The sequence below is a fragment of the Geotrypetes seraphini genome, chromosome 2 (assembly GCF_902459505.1).
Source record: "Geotrypetes seraphini chromosome 2, aGeoSer1.1, whole genome shotgun sequence".
Lineage (NCBI taxonomy): Eukaryota > Metazoa > Chordata > Amphibia > Gymnophiona > Dermophiidae > Geotrypetes > Geotrypetes seraphini.
In genome coordinates, this window is record NC_047085.1 from 492883653 (window position 1) to 492899140 (window position 15488).

The 15488-nt window shown below is 45.8% G+C and overlaps 1 protein-coding gene across 2 annotated transcripts in view; it reads left to right on the top strand.

The window, feature by feature from the left end:
- The window catches only part of LOC117354415, a 122456-nt gene that overhangs the window by 6260 nt on the left and 100708 nt on the right, over positions 1–15488 (top strand). The gene's annotated exons all lie outside the window — the stretch shown is intronic.

Here is a 15488-nt window from a genome sequence, read left to right on the forward strand (position 1 = left end):
AAGCTTCGGATCTTAGTTATCACCCTCCCTTTTGTCTTCTCCTCCTCATCCCCCATGACTCTGTTTAAACACTGTAACCCAGGGATCTCAAAGTCCCTCCTTGAGGGCCACAATCCAGTCGGGTTTTCAGGATTTCCCCAACGAATATGCATTGAAAGCAGTGCATGCACATAGATCTCATGCATATTCACTGGGGAAATCCTGAAAACCCGACTTGATTCCGGCCTTCAAGGAGGGACTTTGAGACCCCTGCTGTAACCTGCTCCGTAGCCTCAATGGACCCGTGCAGTATATCATGCTGGAACTAAATAAAGACCCTCCACAAGGGTATTGCTTGGTTTTGATAGACAAATGGTCAGTGGTGCTTATTATACATATTGGCTGCTGACCCTACTACCACTATTCTCAGTGGCATTAGGTCAGGGCCTTCAGGAGATTCATCCCACCCCCCTAAAGGCCCTAAGGGCACTGCTCTGAATTTTATTGGTTGAGCAGGCAAAAGGCAGATGGTGCTCAGCCAATCAAATTCAGATCAGTACTGTCAGGGCCTTCAGGGGATTTGGAGAATCAACAAATCAAATTGCATCAAGCGAAAAGTAAACAAAAAAAATATTAAAAAGCAGGGCTGTAGAGCTGGGGATTCACTAAATCTCCCGAAAGCTCTCACCATTCACCGTGACTGTAGCTTTCGAGCTGGCCTAAATTAAAGGGTTGATAGCATGGTTTTAGCAAGTAGGAGAGGCTCCTGTTTGTTTAAACCATGCTAAGTGGGCTGGACAGGGCTCTGACCGCCAGAGCACAGTCCAGAGAGTGGACATGAAGAAACGCTGATGGCCGTTGGCTGAATAGTGACTTATTAATGAATAAAATCTCTTTCTAGTGGCTAAGTTTCATCACTGTGTAAGTAATTTTTATAAAAGAGTGCCTAGGTCAGGGGTGTCAAAGTTCCTCCTCGAGGTCCACAATCCAGTCGGGTTTTCAGGATTTCCCCAATGAATATGCATGAGATCTATTTGCATGCACTGCTTTCATTGTATGCTAATAGATCTCATGCATATTCATTGAGGAAAACCCGACTGGATTGTGGCCCTCAAGGAGGGACTTTGACACCCCTGGCCTAGGTAAAGCACCCCTTAAGGCAGTGGTTCCCAACCCTGTCCTGGAGGACCACCAGGCCAATCGGGTTTTCAAGCTAGCCCTAATAAATATGCATGGGGCAGATTTGCATGCCTCTCACTTCCATTATATGCAAATCTCTCTCATGCATATTCATTAGGGCTAGCTTGAAAACCCGATTGGCCTGGTGGTCCTCCAGGACAGGGTTGGGAACCACTGCCTTAAGGCACTTATGTTAAGGCTATTTTATAAACCTTGTAGGTGCCTACTCGTCTATGCAGAATAATAGCGCAGGTGGCAGGTGCGGACTTTTACGCCAGTCCTGGAGCTAATGTACATATCTATCACTACTAGTACTACTATTGATTATTTCTCTTTTTTAAAAATCTTTATTAATTTTCAAATATTAACAGTGCATAGCAAAAATTTTAAACATAAACAAATATAATTCTATAGTGCTACCAGACGCACGCAGTGCTGTACGTTAAGGACCTGATTCTAAAACAGCATCCCGATTTTAGGTGGTGGTAAGCATCCAACTGCCATCTAACGGATCAATCCGGATGCACATTTGAAAAAAACAACTGAGGGGGCAAAGGACACCTACAATGTAGGTGTTGTTCACGCACATACAGAGACATCTAGGTGCACCTACAGATACCTAAGGCTGGCGTAGGCAAGGATTATGCTGGAAGTGGCCTTAGGCGTCCTTAGGCGTGCCTAGGAGCTTCTTGTAGGCGCAAGCCTTAAATGTTGGTCTGTAAAGTGCTGGCCTACATTTAATACAACGTTCTTATTTTGATAAATTTTGCTTTAACCAATACCACTGATAGTTCAGTCGCACCAAAAGTATTATTTTAAGTGCCTATGGGGTGTCGGTATACCCTCCGAGCAACATAGCTCATAAAGGGTTAATTCTTCATTTTTCCCCCCAGAGAGCACAATTATTATATTCTCTCATACATTATATGTTTTTTCTTTTATTTTCCGTAGTTTTCAGCCGACGTCTGTATGAGTAATATGAAATGAAATGAAATAAAATAGTTCCCCCACTGCCTTGAAAAAGTGAGCAAAACGCGTTGGCTGAGGGGACTGTCAGAAATGGCTGGAAAGTTAAGTTAAGTGAACAAACTAAACTATTTGAATGAAACTATTTATTGCAAAATAATTATTTATTGAAAACTACGGAAAATAAAAGAAAAAACATATAATGTATGAGAGAATATAATAATTGTGCTCTCTGGGGGAAAAAAAATGAAGAATTAACCCTTTATGAGCTATGTTGCTCGGAGGGTATACCGACACCCCATAGGCACTTAAAATAATACTTTTGGTGCGATTGAACTATCAATGGTATTGGCCTACATTTAAGACATCCGTAGAAGAAAATAGATGATTGATATGCGGTAGGTGCTCATTTTGCAAGCGCCTACTGCAGCAGGCACCGTTTCCAGGATCAGGCCCTAAACACGTGTCAATTGCGTGACAGCACCGGTTACAGAATCATGCCTGACTGTTTCACGCAAAGATAGGCGGCTGAAATATGAGCCTGGCCTACATTTCGACTGCCTTTTTTTGCTGGGGATCCTGACACCAGACCACAGCTTGCCATTAGTTGATTGCGTCAGGGGAAATATACCCCGATCAACAGAGCCGGCAGGACTCCTTGAAATCGTGGCTTCAGGGATTCCTGCCGGCTCAGCTGATCAGGGGAAATTCCCCTGCTGAGAACAGCTCGGTCAGCTGCAGCAGGCAGAAGACTTCTCCCAATTGACAAGAAGGATGTTCACTCCCTCCTGCCTGAACGATCCCTCTCACACTCGAAATCGGCAGGAGGGATGCCAGCTTCCTCCAGCCTTGAGACACCCCCCCCTTACACACCCCTAAAATCAGCAGGTGGGATGCCCACTCCCTGCTGCCTGAACAACACCCTCATGTCACCCCCCCTCCCATACCTTTACTGGAAGACCAGTATGGGAGGGGGGAAGGATGCCCACTCCCTCCTGCTGGCAGGCCTGTCTCTTCAAAATGGCGGTGCTTCCCCTTACCGCTGCATCCTGGGATTCACTTGGAGGGGCCTCAGGCCCTGATTGGCCTGTAGGAGGGGCCTTAGGTGCAGGTTATAGAATTTCCCCCTAAATATCTTAAAAGCAAATTACATCAGTACCTGCAAGGTAAGCCGGCTCACCTGACTGACTAGTCACATGACATTCTATGACACGCCCTCTTACCACTTCCCCAGCCTCATTTTCCGTGAAAATATGAAAGCGCAAAAACGTTTTGAAGAACTCTGGTTCTGTATATATTTTATCCTTTGCCTTTGGAGAAGTTTCTGTCAGTCTATAGTTAGATATTGTTTAATTAAAAAGATGAGGTGCAATTAGGAGTCAGTATAGGATAGAGCAGGGGTCTCCAAAGCCCCTCCTCGAGGGCCAAATCCAGTCAGGTTTTCGGGATTTCCCCAATGAATATGCATTGAAAGCAGTGCGTGCACATAGACCTCATGCATATTCATTGGGGAAATCCTGAAAACCTGACTGGATTCGGCCCTCGAGGAGGGACTTTGGAGACCCCTGGGATAGAGATTGTAAGGGTTTTGAGAAGGTTTTATTTTTCACTTTGGAGCAAATGTTCAGTTGGTGGAGGTCAGCAATTTTTTTGCTGCTGCCAGCTTTATGCCTGGATATACATTGCTGGACCATGACTGGGCGCTGGCATTAAATTTCCAGGTATGTATGGATGGGCAGCATAAAACTAAGAGCCAAATTTCAGTCCTCTCACTGATTAAGGCAGAGGTGTCAAAGTCCCTCCTCGAGGGCCGCAATCCAGTCGGGTTTTCAGGATTTCCCCAATGAATAGGCATGAGATCTATTAGCATACAATGAAAGCAGTGCTTGCAAATAGATCTCATGCCTATTCATTGGGGAAATCCTGAAAACCCGACTGGATTGCGGCCCTCGAGGAGGGACTTCGACACCCCTGGATTATGGTAAACCATATGCAGCCAGTGCATAACTTATGGAGGCTATGCTAGGCTTCCTCCATCGTGTTCCTCCTTCCTCCACCCGACGCCATTCGAGCAGGAGGATTTGCCCTGCCCTACTGACCTTGCGAGCCAGCTCTACTTCAGCCCATCCGAGGGCTGCACAAGGCCAGCGTGACCCGGCCTCTCTTCAGCCCACTGCGGGCCGCCGAAAGCTTTTTCTTTCCGCTCCAACGCCTCCAAGGCAGAGGAAGGAGGAAGCTTCTTCCATTGTGTTCCTCCTTCCTCCACCCGACGCCATTCGAGCAGGAGGATTTGCCCTGCCCTACTGACTTTGCGAGCCAGCTCTACTTCAGCCCATCCGAGGGCTGCACAAGGCCAGCGTGACCCGGCCTCTCTTCAGCCCACTGCGGGCCGCCGAAAGCTTTTTCTTTCCGCTCCAACACCTCCAAGGCAGAGGAAGGAGGAAGCTTCTTCCATCGTGTTCCTCCTTCCTCCACCCGACGCCATTCGAGCAGGAGGATTTGCCCTGCCCTACTGACCTTGCGAGCCAGCTCTACTTCAGCCCATCCGAGGGCTGCACAAGGCCAGCGTGACCCGGCCTCTCTTCAGCCCATTGCGGGCCGCAGAAAGCTTTTTCTTTCCGCTCCAACGCCTCCAAGGCAGAGGAAGGAGGAAGCTTCTTCCATCGTGTTCCTCCTTCCTCCACCCGACGCCATTCGAGCAGGAGGTTTTGCCCTGCCCTGCTGACTCTGCGAGCCAGCTCTACTTCAGCCCATATTTTATTACTGCCTGCTCCTGTTTAGATGCTAAACTTTTCTCTGTTTTTGCTTAGTTCAGCACCAAATTGTACCTTATTTTACTATTGTCTTGGCCCCTGTTTAGATGCTACACTTTTCTCTGCTTTTGCCTAGTTCAGCACCAAACTGTACCCTCAGCCAAAGGTTTCTTACCAGTCTCTCACTTTCTCGGTTGCCCCATTTCCCCTAGCACATCCTGGGCTACACACATACCTTAACTGTGCAATTCTCCCTCGTTACCCATTTATTGACCCAAGTCTCTCCGCTCTAGGCACCACATGGAAAGCGCTTAGACGCCAATTGTCCCCACTGATATAGCCCCCCTTAGTTCTAAAAAAAAAAATAAAAAATAAGGCTCTCCCCCCTACTTGCCCCTGCTCTTAGCCAGCTCGACTTAAATTTCCCCTGCTCCTTCCTTAACCAACTCTATCCCCCCTCGCTGCAGACTCTCTCACACCAAACACCCCACCATGAACCCATCCTTCTGGATCCTTCTCCTCCTACTCTGCTCACCTCTCTATCCTTCCCTCTGTCTAAACCTCCCTCCCCCAACCTACTCGACCCCGCTAACACCAATACCATCTGCCCCGGACTCAGAATCCCCACACTGATACGCACCAGAAACTCCCCTCCCAAGAAAAACCCCCGAAAAGTCAACCAAGATTCTCTGAAGCCCCTACCCCCTGCCAATCTTCCCAACACTGTCCCGGACTCTCTCACCCCAGTCCCGACACTTTACTGCAATGCCAGATCCGCATGCAATAAGACCCAAATCCTGAAAGACCTTCTAGATGAGCTCAACCCTGGTTTCCTGTGCATCACAGAATCATGGATCGCCAAAGACGATCAATTCACACAAAACGAACTCCTCCCCCATGGTTACCAAGGCCTCTTTTCCCCCAGACCCAATCGAAAAGGTGGTGGTCTTGCACTCCTCTCCAAATCTTTCTTCGACGTCCAGCTCCTTGAGACGGGCACCCATGCCTCCCTAGAATATCTGCTTGCCTCAGTTAATGACGAACTCCGCGCCCACCCATTGGGCATCCTGTTATTATACCGACCACCCATCCCTTGGACCAAATCTTCCAATCTCGTCTATGAGACTATAAAAACTGCCTTCCTTAAATTCCAAAGACTTCTAATCGTTGGTGATATCAATCTCCACCTCAACGACACCAATAACAATGATACATCCGAATTCAACAACTTCCTTACCTCTCTAGGCTTTCCCTCACCCACCCCATCCCCAATCCACGAAAAAGGGCATACTCTAGACTTTACCACTTTCATTGATCTTACCGCTTTCAAAACCTCAACCGACGACACTCGCTGGGAACAAGTCCCTTGGTCTGACCACTTCTTAGGGACTACCTGCCTCCCCATCTTCATGTCACATCTTCACTCCCCACCCCACTCCTCTCATTCCATAACCTTCCGCAAAAAAACCTCGAGCAATCTATTCTGGTCCAAATTCCTCAACAAACTCTCCTCAAACCCTAGACCTACAGACCCCGAATCACACTGGCACAACTGGACCGCCCTCTCCGAGTCCACCTACCACTCCCTTGCCCCATTAACCACCAAAACCATCTCCTACCCCCGAAAGGCCCCCTGGTACCTACCTCTCCACAGAGAATTGAAACAGAAATGTCGCGCTCTGGAGCGCAAATGGAAAAAATCTAAATCCCCCTCTGATAGACAGACCTGGAGAGCTAATATTAAATTTTACAATTCAACATTAAAAAAAGCCAGGAAAAACTTATTCGGAGATAAGATTTCTAGATCCAACAACCAGACCAGTGCGCTGTTCAACATCTGGCGCTCTCTAACTACAAAAAAAAATGACCTATCTTTGCTCCCACCATCTCTATCAGCCGATGCCCTTGCAATTTTCTTTAATGAAAAGGTTACCACCCTAAGATGCTCCTTCCCCCCCACAGTCTCCTATAATTCCTTGACCTCTATTGATCTCAACCCTACCTCACTTGTATCCACTCCCATTCCTGCCGACAGATCCTGGCCCTCCTTCGAGCTTGTCTTTGAACCGCAAGTCTCCAAACTCTGCCTCAAACTAAAAACTTGTAACTGCTCTTTGGACCCTTTCCCCTCCTACTTATTCAAGAATATCCCTACACAGGCCATCGCTTCTTTCACTGAACTTATTAACTCTGCCCTAACATCAGGCCTTTTCTCCCCCGACATGGGACACATTTCATTGTCCCCTCTACTGAAAAAGGCCGACCTTGATCCCTCCATTCCATCAAATTACCGTCCTATAGCAAATATCCCTCTCCTAACCAAGCTATTAGAATCCATCATATCCACCCAACTCTCTTCCTACCTAGAAAGATTCTCTATCCTCCTACCCCACCAATTCGGCTTCAGACCCAACTTCAGCACCGAATCCCTCTTGGCCTCACTAATCTCTAAGGTGCAACAACTCCATTCGCGCAACAAATCTGCTGTTCTTCTTCAATTCGACCTCTCCGCAGCCTTCGATGTCGTTCACCACGACATCCTAATCTTCCAACTTTCCAAAATAGGCGTAAGCTCCACTGTCCTAGATTGGTTCTCGAAATTCCTACGCTTCCGCTCCTACACCGTTAACACAAACGGTACCTCATCCCCCCCCTGGAAGCCGAAATGTGGAGTCCCGCAAGGCTCACCCCTCTCCCCTATCCTTTTCAACATCTACATGTCCTCTCTGAAACTCCTTCATCTATCCCCCCTAGAAACTCTCTACTCCTACGCTGACGACATCCTCATCCTCCTCGAGACCGACTCGAACCTCTCTAACCTCACTGAAAACATATCCTCATGTATTACGAACCTCCAATCCTGGGCCCAATCTGTACAAATGAAACTAAATGAGTCCAAAACAAAACTACTTCGGCTTGGCCCTATTTCAGACCATTTACCCTCCTCCATCCCACTACCTTCCGGCCCCACTCTCCAGCTTGAGTTTTCAAGCAAAGTCCTAGGCTTCATCTTAGACTCCTCCCTCTCCTTCAGTGATCACCTCAACTCCCTGGTAAAAAAAATGCTTCTTTAGCCTCCATATGTTGAGGAAAGTAAGATCCTGCTTTCACCATTCTCATTTCGCCATCCTCGTTTAATCCACCATCCTCTCCAGACTGGACTACTGCAACTCCATCTATATAAGCCTAACTAAGAAAAACCTCCACAGACTTCAGCTAATTCAGAATGCCGCGGCCAAGCTTATTTTCGCAAAAGGCAAGTTTGATCACGTCTCCCCTCTCCTCTCCAAGCTTCACTGGCTCCCAGTATACTCCAGAGTCCTCTATAAATGTGCCTGCTTAGCCTTCAAGATTCTACATGGCATCCTTCCCCCCGTTATCCCACTCCTTTGGAATTCCTCTAACCCACTCTCCTCTAGATCCTCCCAAAAACTGAAACTATCTTTCCCATCTACAAAAGGTATATCTCGCGCAGGAAAACTTGGAACATCCCTCCCCTTTAGAGCCACAGAACTCTGGAACAACCTCTCGTCCCCGCTCAGAAATGTTAGCTCCTTCCAATCCTTCCGTAAACACCTGAAAACTTGGCTCTTTTCAAAAATCTAATCACCCCCCGTTCTCTAGTACCCTGTTCCCTCCCTATCTTCTCAGTCCCTCTCCTATATCCATCTTTGTAGTTCCTTTCCTCTCAACCTCTGTAAACCGTGCCGAGCTCTGTGCTTGCGGAGATGATGCGGTATACAAACCTAAGGTTTAGTTTAGTTAGTTTAGTTTAGTTTAGAAAGGGAAGCAACCTCATAGGCTTCAAAAAACCTCCTAGTTAAACAGCGTCTATGCATGCAAAATTTATACAAAACTTATCTTGCTTATGATCTTTGCCTTATTCTGGGCCTCTCGTCCCCTGCTGACGTTTTTGGCAAAGGAAAGTAAAATCGCTCTTTTCGTATGACTGAAAATAATCGGTAGTTTGATTCCAGTTCTGTACGTGAGGCAGCAAAATAGCTGAGTCCCGATACGATTTAAGGGGTGGTTTAAAGGAAACAAAAAGGCAAAAAACAACAAAAAAATTTAAAAGAGTACAAAAAAATAAAAAGATTGACTATTTAAGAGTAATACAAAATTATTTATGATAGAGTAGTAAGGAGTGTGTGTGTGGGGGGGTAAATTACGGGTGAAAGCCATTATGATCCCTTTAGTGGTATTCTGAGAACACTATCCTCCACACTTAGACCTTCATTAGTTTGCTTTTCTGTGGAGCTGATTCCTAGTGCTCATACTAGTGGTCAAGATAGGGCTGCTATTTATGTGGTGCTATTTGGTCAGTTAACTTAACCGACTAAGGGCTGAATATTCGCCTCCACCCCAGAGCACCCGAAAATAGCCGGTTTCCATTTTCATGGCTGGAGGAGATAATCAGTGATATTATCCAGGTAAGAGCCATTGAATATGCCCAGGTAAGAACATAAGAATTGCCATACTGGGACAGTGCGAAGGTCTATCAAGCCCAGTATCCTGTTTCTCAAAATGGCCAAACCAGGTCCCAAGTACTTAGCTAGATCCCAATAATGGCCTATAGGCTTCTCTTTTAGGAAAGTATCCAAACCCTGCTAAGCTAATTGACTTCACCACATTTTTCTGGCAACAAATTCTAGATAGGCAGCTGAGTAACTTTTTCCTGCCTGGTCCTCTTGGGGCTTTTATTTCCTTGATGTAATGAGTGTTCTGATTTTCTTTATACCTGTATATATTACTGTTTTTCTTCGTGTTATCTTTGGAAGTACATTTCAAAAGGTGGTAGATCTTGTGAAGGGGGGGTGGAAGAAACCATCCTTCTTTAGAAAGTGGTAGCATCTGCAGTTTTCCATATGCACCTGGACCTAAAGATAGAATCCCGCAGCTGCTGGGCACAGGGCCTAATTCTATAAGTGGCACTTAACCACATTGCGTGAAGATTCTAACATTTTTAAATTGGCTTGATAATTGATCGCGCCAGTTTTCAGCCAATCAACAACAAGCTTAAATTACCAGTGCTCAATGCTAGGACGCCTACTGGTGGCTAAGTCCAGGAGATGAGTGATGAGAAATTGGTCTACTTTATGGGATCTGCTGGATACTTCTGTCCAGGACTGGCCACTGCCAGAGACACAATGATGGACTTCGTGGACCTGTATTTGACTCAGCATGGCTTAACTTATTCTCTCATGTTCATACAAGAAGTATAGAATACTGTATTATGAGATTCCAAATTCTTTAAAAATGTGAATAAAACAGGCCAGCCTGGTGGGTTCGGTGACGGTGTTGCTTGTTACCGTGCAAGAGATCTGGATTTCTTTCCTTTGTACTTCTCGGTAGAGCTGGAAAAGAGACGGCTGAGGGGAGATTTGATTGAAGTCTACAAACTCTCGAGTGGAGTAGAACGGGTACAAGTGGATCAATTTTTTTTTTTCCTGCATCAAGATTTACAAAGATTAAGGGACGCACGATGAATAGGAAGAAATATTTTTTAACTCAGAGAATAGTTAAGCTCTGGAATGCATTTCCCCCCAATAATCATTAGATAGATTGTGAGCCTAACGGGACAGACAGGGAAAAATGCTTGAGTACCTGAATAAATTCATGTATACCATTCTGAGCTCCCCTGGGAGAACACTATAGAAAATTGAATAAATAGTGTGAAAAGCTTCAGCCTGGGGGAGGGGCCGAACGGAGCAGGGAAGGGTAAGGGAAGAGAAGGGAAAGGGGGGTGAGGGAAAATGCTGCTACTGCTACACAGGGACTTGGAGAGGAAGGGAAATACCGCTACTGCTTCTGCACAGGAAAGGGGGGGGGGGAATAGGAGGGAAATGCTGTTGCTGCTGCATAGGGAAGTGGGATGGAAATGCTGCTGCACAGGGAAATGGGGAAAAATGACAGATAGACAGCGGGAGGGAGGGAGACAGAAAGAAAGAAAGAAAGACACAGAGGCAGGGAGAGGGACAGAAAGACAGGCAGAGAAAGGGGGCCAGGGAGAGAGAGAGTCAGCGGGAGAGGGAAAGGGGGCTGCTTTTGGGGGAGGGGTGTGCTGGGGGGAGACAGAAGGGGCCATGGAGAGATAGGGAGAGGGAAAGGGGGCTGCTTTGGGGGGAGGTGTGCTGGGGACAGACAGCTTTGCTCTGGGGGGTAAGACAGAAGAGGGCCATGGAGAGACATTTGGGGGGGAGGTGTGTGCTGGGGGCAGACAGCTTTGCTTGGGGGGGGAGACAGAAGGATACAGACAGCGGCCAAGGAGAGAGAGATAAAGAAACACAGACAGACAGACACATCTATTCTAGCACCCGTTAATGTAACGGGCTTAAAGACTAGTATTTCAATAAATATTTACTCATTTGATCTATCCTTGGTTGAAGTGCACGGTTCCTTCCCCACTTGTATAATTTCTGTTGTTTTCTTGTGGAGTTTCTTCTGACAGAGAAGCCCCACCTTTTAATCTTCTCTATTGAGAATACTGACCATTTAAACCAGTGGTCTCAAACGCAAACCCTTTGCGGGGCCACATTTTGGATTTGTAGGTACTTGGAGGGCCGCAAAAAAAATAGTTAATGTCTTATTAAAGAAATGACAATTTTGCATGAGGTAAAACTCTTTATAGTTTATAAAACTTTCCTTTAACAGTTAAAAGGAAAGATATATAAACTATAAAGAGTTTTACCTCATGCAAAATTGTCATTTCTTTAATAAGCCATTAACTATTTTTTCTGCGGCCCTCCAAGTACTCTATTTTTTTCTGCAGCACTCACATTTAAAGTTCAATATCTTTTCTTTCTCAAAACTGGCACATTTCAATCACTAAATTAAAATAAAATCATTTTCCTATCTTTGGTAATTTCATCAGTCTCTGGTTGCACTTTATTCTTCTGACTGTGCATCCAATACTTCTTCCCTTCTTTCAGCCTCCTGTATGCTTCCTCTCCTCCAGACCTCATTCCCTCCCCCAACTTTTTCTTTCTTTATGTCTGTCTTTCTCTGATTCCGTGCCCCATTTTTTGCTTTTTTTTCTGTCTCCCTGTCCCCACCCCACCTTCCTTCTTTCTTTCTTCCTTCCTTCCTGCCCTCCCCCATGCCACCGCCGCCACGGAATAGGCTGCTGCCGCTGCCGCTATCAGTAACAGGCCGAGATCTCCCTGCTTCTCTTCTGCACGGGGCCGACCAACTCTCGCCACCCGATGTCAATTCTAATGTCGGAAAGGACGTTCCGGGCAGCCAGGCAGTGATTGGCTAGCCAGAACATCCTCTCGACATCAGAATTGACATCGGGCCACGAGAGTTGGTCGGCCCCGCAGGGAAGAGAAGCAGGGAGATCAAAGAATACGTTGCCGGCCTGATCCCCGATGGAAGCAGTGAGAAGGGAAGGGAAGCAAGTTGGGCACCACTGCTCTAGACGAGCCGCGAGCCGCATTCTAGGGAGAACAGTGGACTGCCCCCCCCTTGGTACGCCACTGGAGCAGCAGCGTGTCTGGCCAGCTCGTTCGTTCAAAGCCACTGGTGGCGGCTCCTTGCGAAATTCGTGCCTGCGTCTGAAGCCTCTCTGATGTTGTGACATCAGAGAGGCTTCCGATGCAGGAGTGGATAGCGCAAGGAGCCGCCAACCCGCAGCTTTGAACGAACGAGCCGGCTGCTGCTCCAAAAGGAAGAGAATGATGCCTCCAGACCGCGGGCCGCAAATAAAACCTGGAGAGCCTCATGCGGCCTGTGGGTCGCGTGTTTGAGACCGCTGATTGAAACCGACTCTCTGGTTTTTTTTTAAACTAGTTCTTATCCCTCTTATCCCTCCTGTGCTATACTTTTAGCTGCCTCTCTGTAATCTTTGGCGTTCTCTCCTGCTTTTGATTTTTCTTGTTGCTCCTTTCCTGCTTTGCACATTTGGAATTCTCCATGTTTCTCTCTACTTCATTTCTGTCTCTCCCTCTTTACTCAGCAGTAATATGATCAGTAAGTTTGTTTCCAGGTTGCATTTATCTACGACTAATTGCTTTCAAGTTCCTTAGGAAGAAAGCAATCTCTTCCTAGCTTGGTCACTCAGGACCCCTAGACGTTAAAAGCTTTGATTACTAATGCAGGAGCAGATGTGATTTTAATGCAGTCTCCGGCTCTGGCAGTCCTCCCTTGTGCTCTTGGCATTCAGAGTTCCAGTTTCATCTTTGTACTGCTGCGTGCTTCACAATGAAATCCTTCCTCTCTGACAAACAACTGCTTCTAATACCAGTAATAATTAGGGATGTGCAGGCCAAAATGGTTTCATTTAGTTTCTCGTGTTGCATACATGAATGTTCAGGTTCTGTTACTAAAATATATATATATTTTTTTCATCTTGGGAGACAGTGTCATAAATAGGATGCACTGTTTATAAATGTATATGCCAAATGCACTTTTGAAATAGAACGCACATGCATGCACTCTTTGAAACAAATGAACACACCCGTTTTCAAGAATGCATGCACACTTTTTTCGAGAGTACACACTATTTTTTCCAAGTATGCATGCCCACTTTATCAAGAATGCACACATATCTTGAAAACAGTGCATACTATTTAAAAAGTGTGTGCTATTTGCTGGTAGTATGCACAACTTACAGCATAGGAAAAACCTAAAATTTGGATGTTTTCACTGTTGATATGCCATTTCAAGCAAATGCACATTTCTACTAAGAATTTCTACAGGATAAATGTTAACTGTTAATTATGTTAATGTTAATTAACAATTAATTAAAAATGTTAATTATGCATATTAACTTGTAACCCTTTTGGGAGGACAGAATAGAAAATGAATTAAATAAATAAATTTTCCCCCTCCTTCCCTAGCTGATTGCTTCTGTCATACAGAAAACCTTTTCTCTCATGCACACCTGTAGAAATGTATAAAATACAGAGAAAATGAAGACAGAAAAAAAGATCACATGGCCCGTCCAGTCTGCCCATCCATACCATTAGGGTTACCAGACAAAGGAGGATGGATTAAGACATCCGGATTATACTTCTATTGAAAGCAATGGGAGTAAGGAGGACAGATCCTTACTTCCATTTACTTCCTGAGATGTTCTGTCTGTCCAAATTAGATTGTAAGCTCTTCTGAGCAGGAACTGTCTATTGAATGTTAAATGTACAGCGCTGCGTACACCTTTCAGTGCTATAGAAATGATAAATAGTAGTAGTGATAACACAGAAAATAAGTGATTCCACGCTATTCAATTGAAGACCTTCTTCGCATCTAAAGAGACTGATGGTACTGGATGGACCTTCAATCAAGCAGAATGAATCATATGACAAAGCAGTTGAGTATTGTCTGAGCTAAATCTGTTGTTGAGAAATCCAACTTGATCTCTATGTACAGGCAGTCCCCAGGTTAAGAACGACCGACATACGTCCGACTCATACTTACAAACAGGGGTCTGCTTCTCCCTTCCTGTGCCAACACGCCCCTCTTCCTCCTTTCTTGTCCCAACATGACCCTTCCGTTTCCCTCGTCCCTCGTCTTTCCCTTCTGCTGTGCTGTGTCCCAAATTCATGCCTCCCTCCCTCCCGCGGGTATATACCTCGTCTAGTCAGCTCCGGTGACAAGACAAAAGCGCGTGAGACAATCGAGTGCCGACAATACAGAGCAGACAGTTGCGTGCAGGACATCAGCGCGCCGAACTTAAACTTAATTTTAAAGTGCTCCGAGGGGGTGTGTGTGGGGGGAACCCCCCACATTACAGAGGATATTGACGTTTTTCCCTAAAAAAAGGGAAAAATGCCTCTTCCCTCTATAATGGGGGGGTTCCCCCAACACCCCCACCCAACGGCAGTGCAAACAGTACTAAAATAACTGCGAGGATTCCCTCCCCAAACCTACCCTCGGAGCACTTTAAAATTAAGTTTAAGTCCGGTGTGCTGATGTCCTGCGTGCAATTGTCTGCTCTGTATTGTTGGCGCTCGATTGTCCTACATGTTTTCGACTATGAATTGCCAGCTCCTTCCTCCCAGCTGCACTTTTCTTCACAGAGCCATGAACAGCTGCCCGCAGCTGACTCGGAAGCCTTCCCTCTGATGTCATACAGTAGTTTATTATGAGGACTGTTTCTTTAATGTTTAATCTAATCTAATACCTATTCAGGCTCTGGGCGACATTCAGAGAGGAGTTGAAAGGGGATCAGGAGGAAGGACTCTACTGTACAGGATCCAAGATGCATGCAAATTCAACTTAAGAACGGTTTAAAAAGCAGAGCCCGTTCTTAACCTGGGGACTGCCTGTCTATAAGATTATAGAACTTTTTCCAATTTGAAACATAATACTTTAGACTTTATAATCAAGGTTTAGAAGAGAAATAGGATGACAATTCTTCATATATCGAGGGTCTTTATTAGGTTTCAGTATAACCTCAGCATTGACCTCCAAAAAGACCTCGACAATATTACTGACGTTTCGGAGTTACAAAAAAGGCAAATCAGGACCTGGAGATTTTGAGGAAGCCAATGCTGTAATGGCTAACAGAATTTCATCAAACTGGATGTCCTGGTTTAGAAGTTGTATTTGATGGGAGGAAATTTGAGGCAGGTTTAGATTTAATAAAAAGGATGATATATCTTTAGGTGAAGC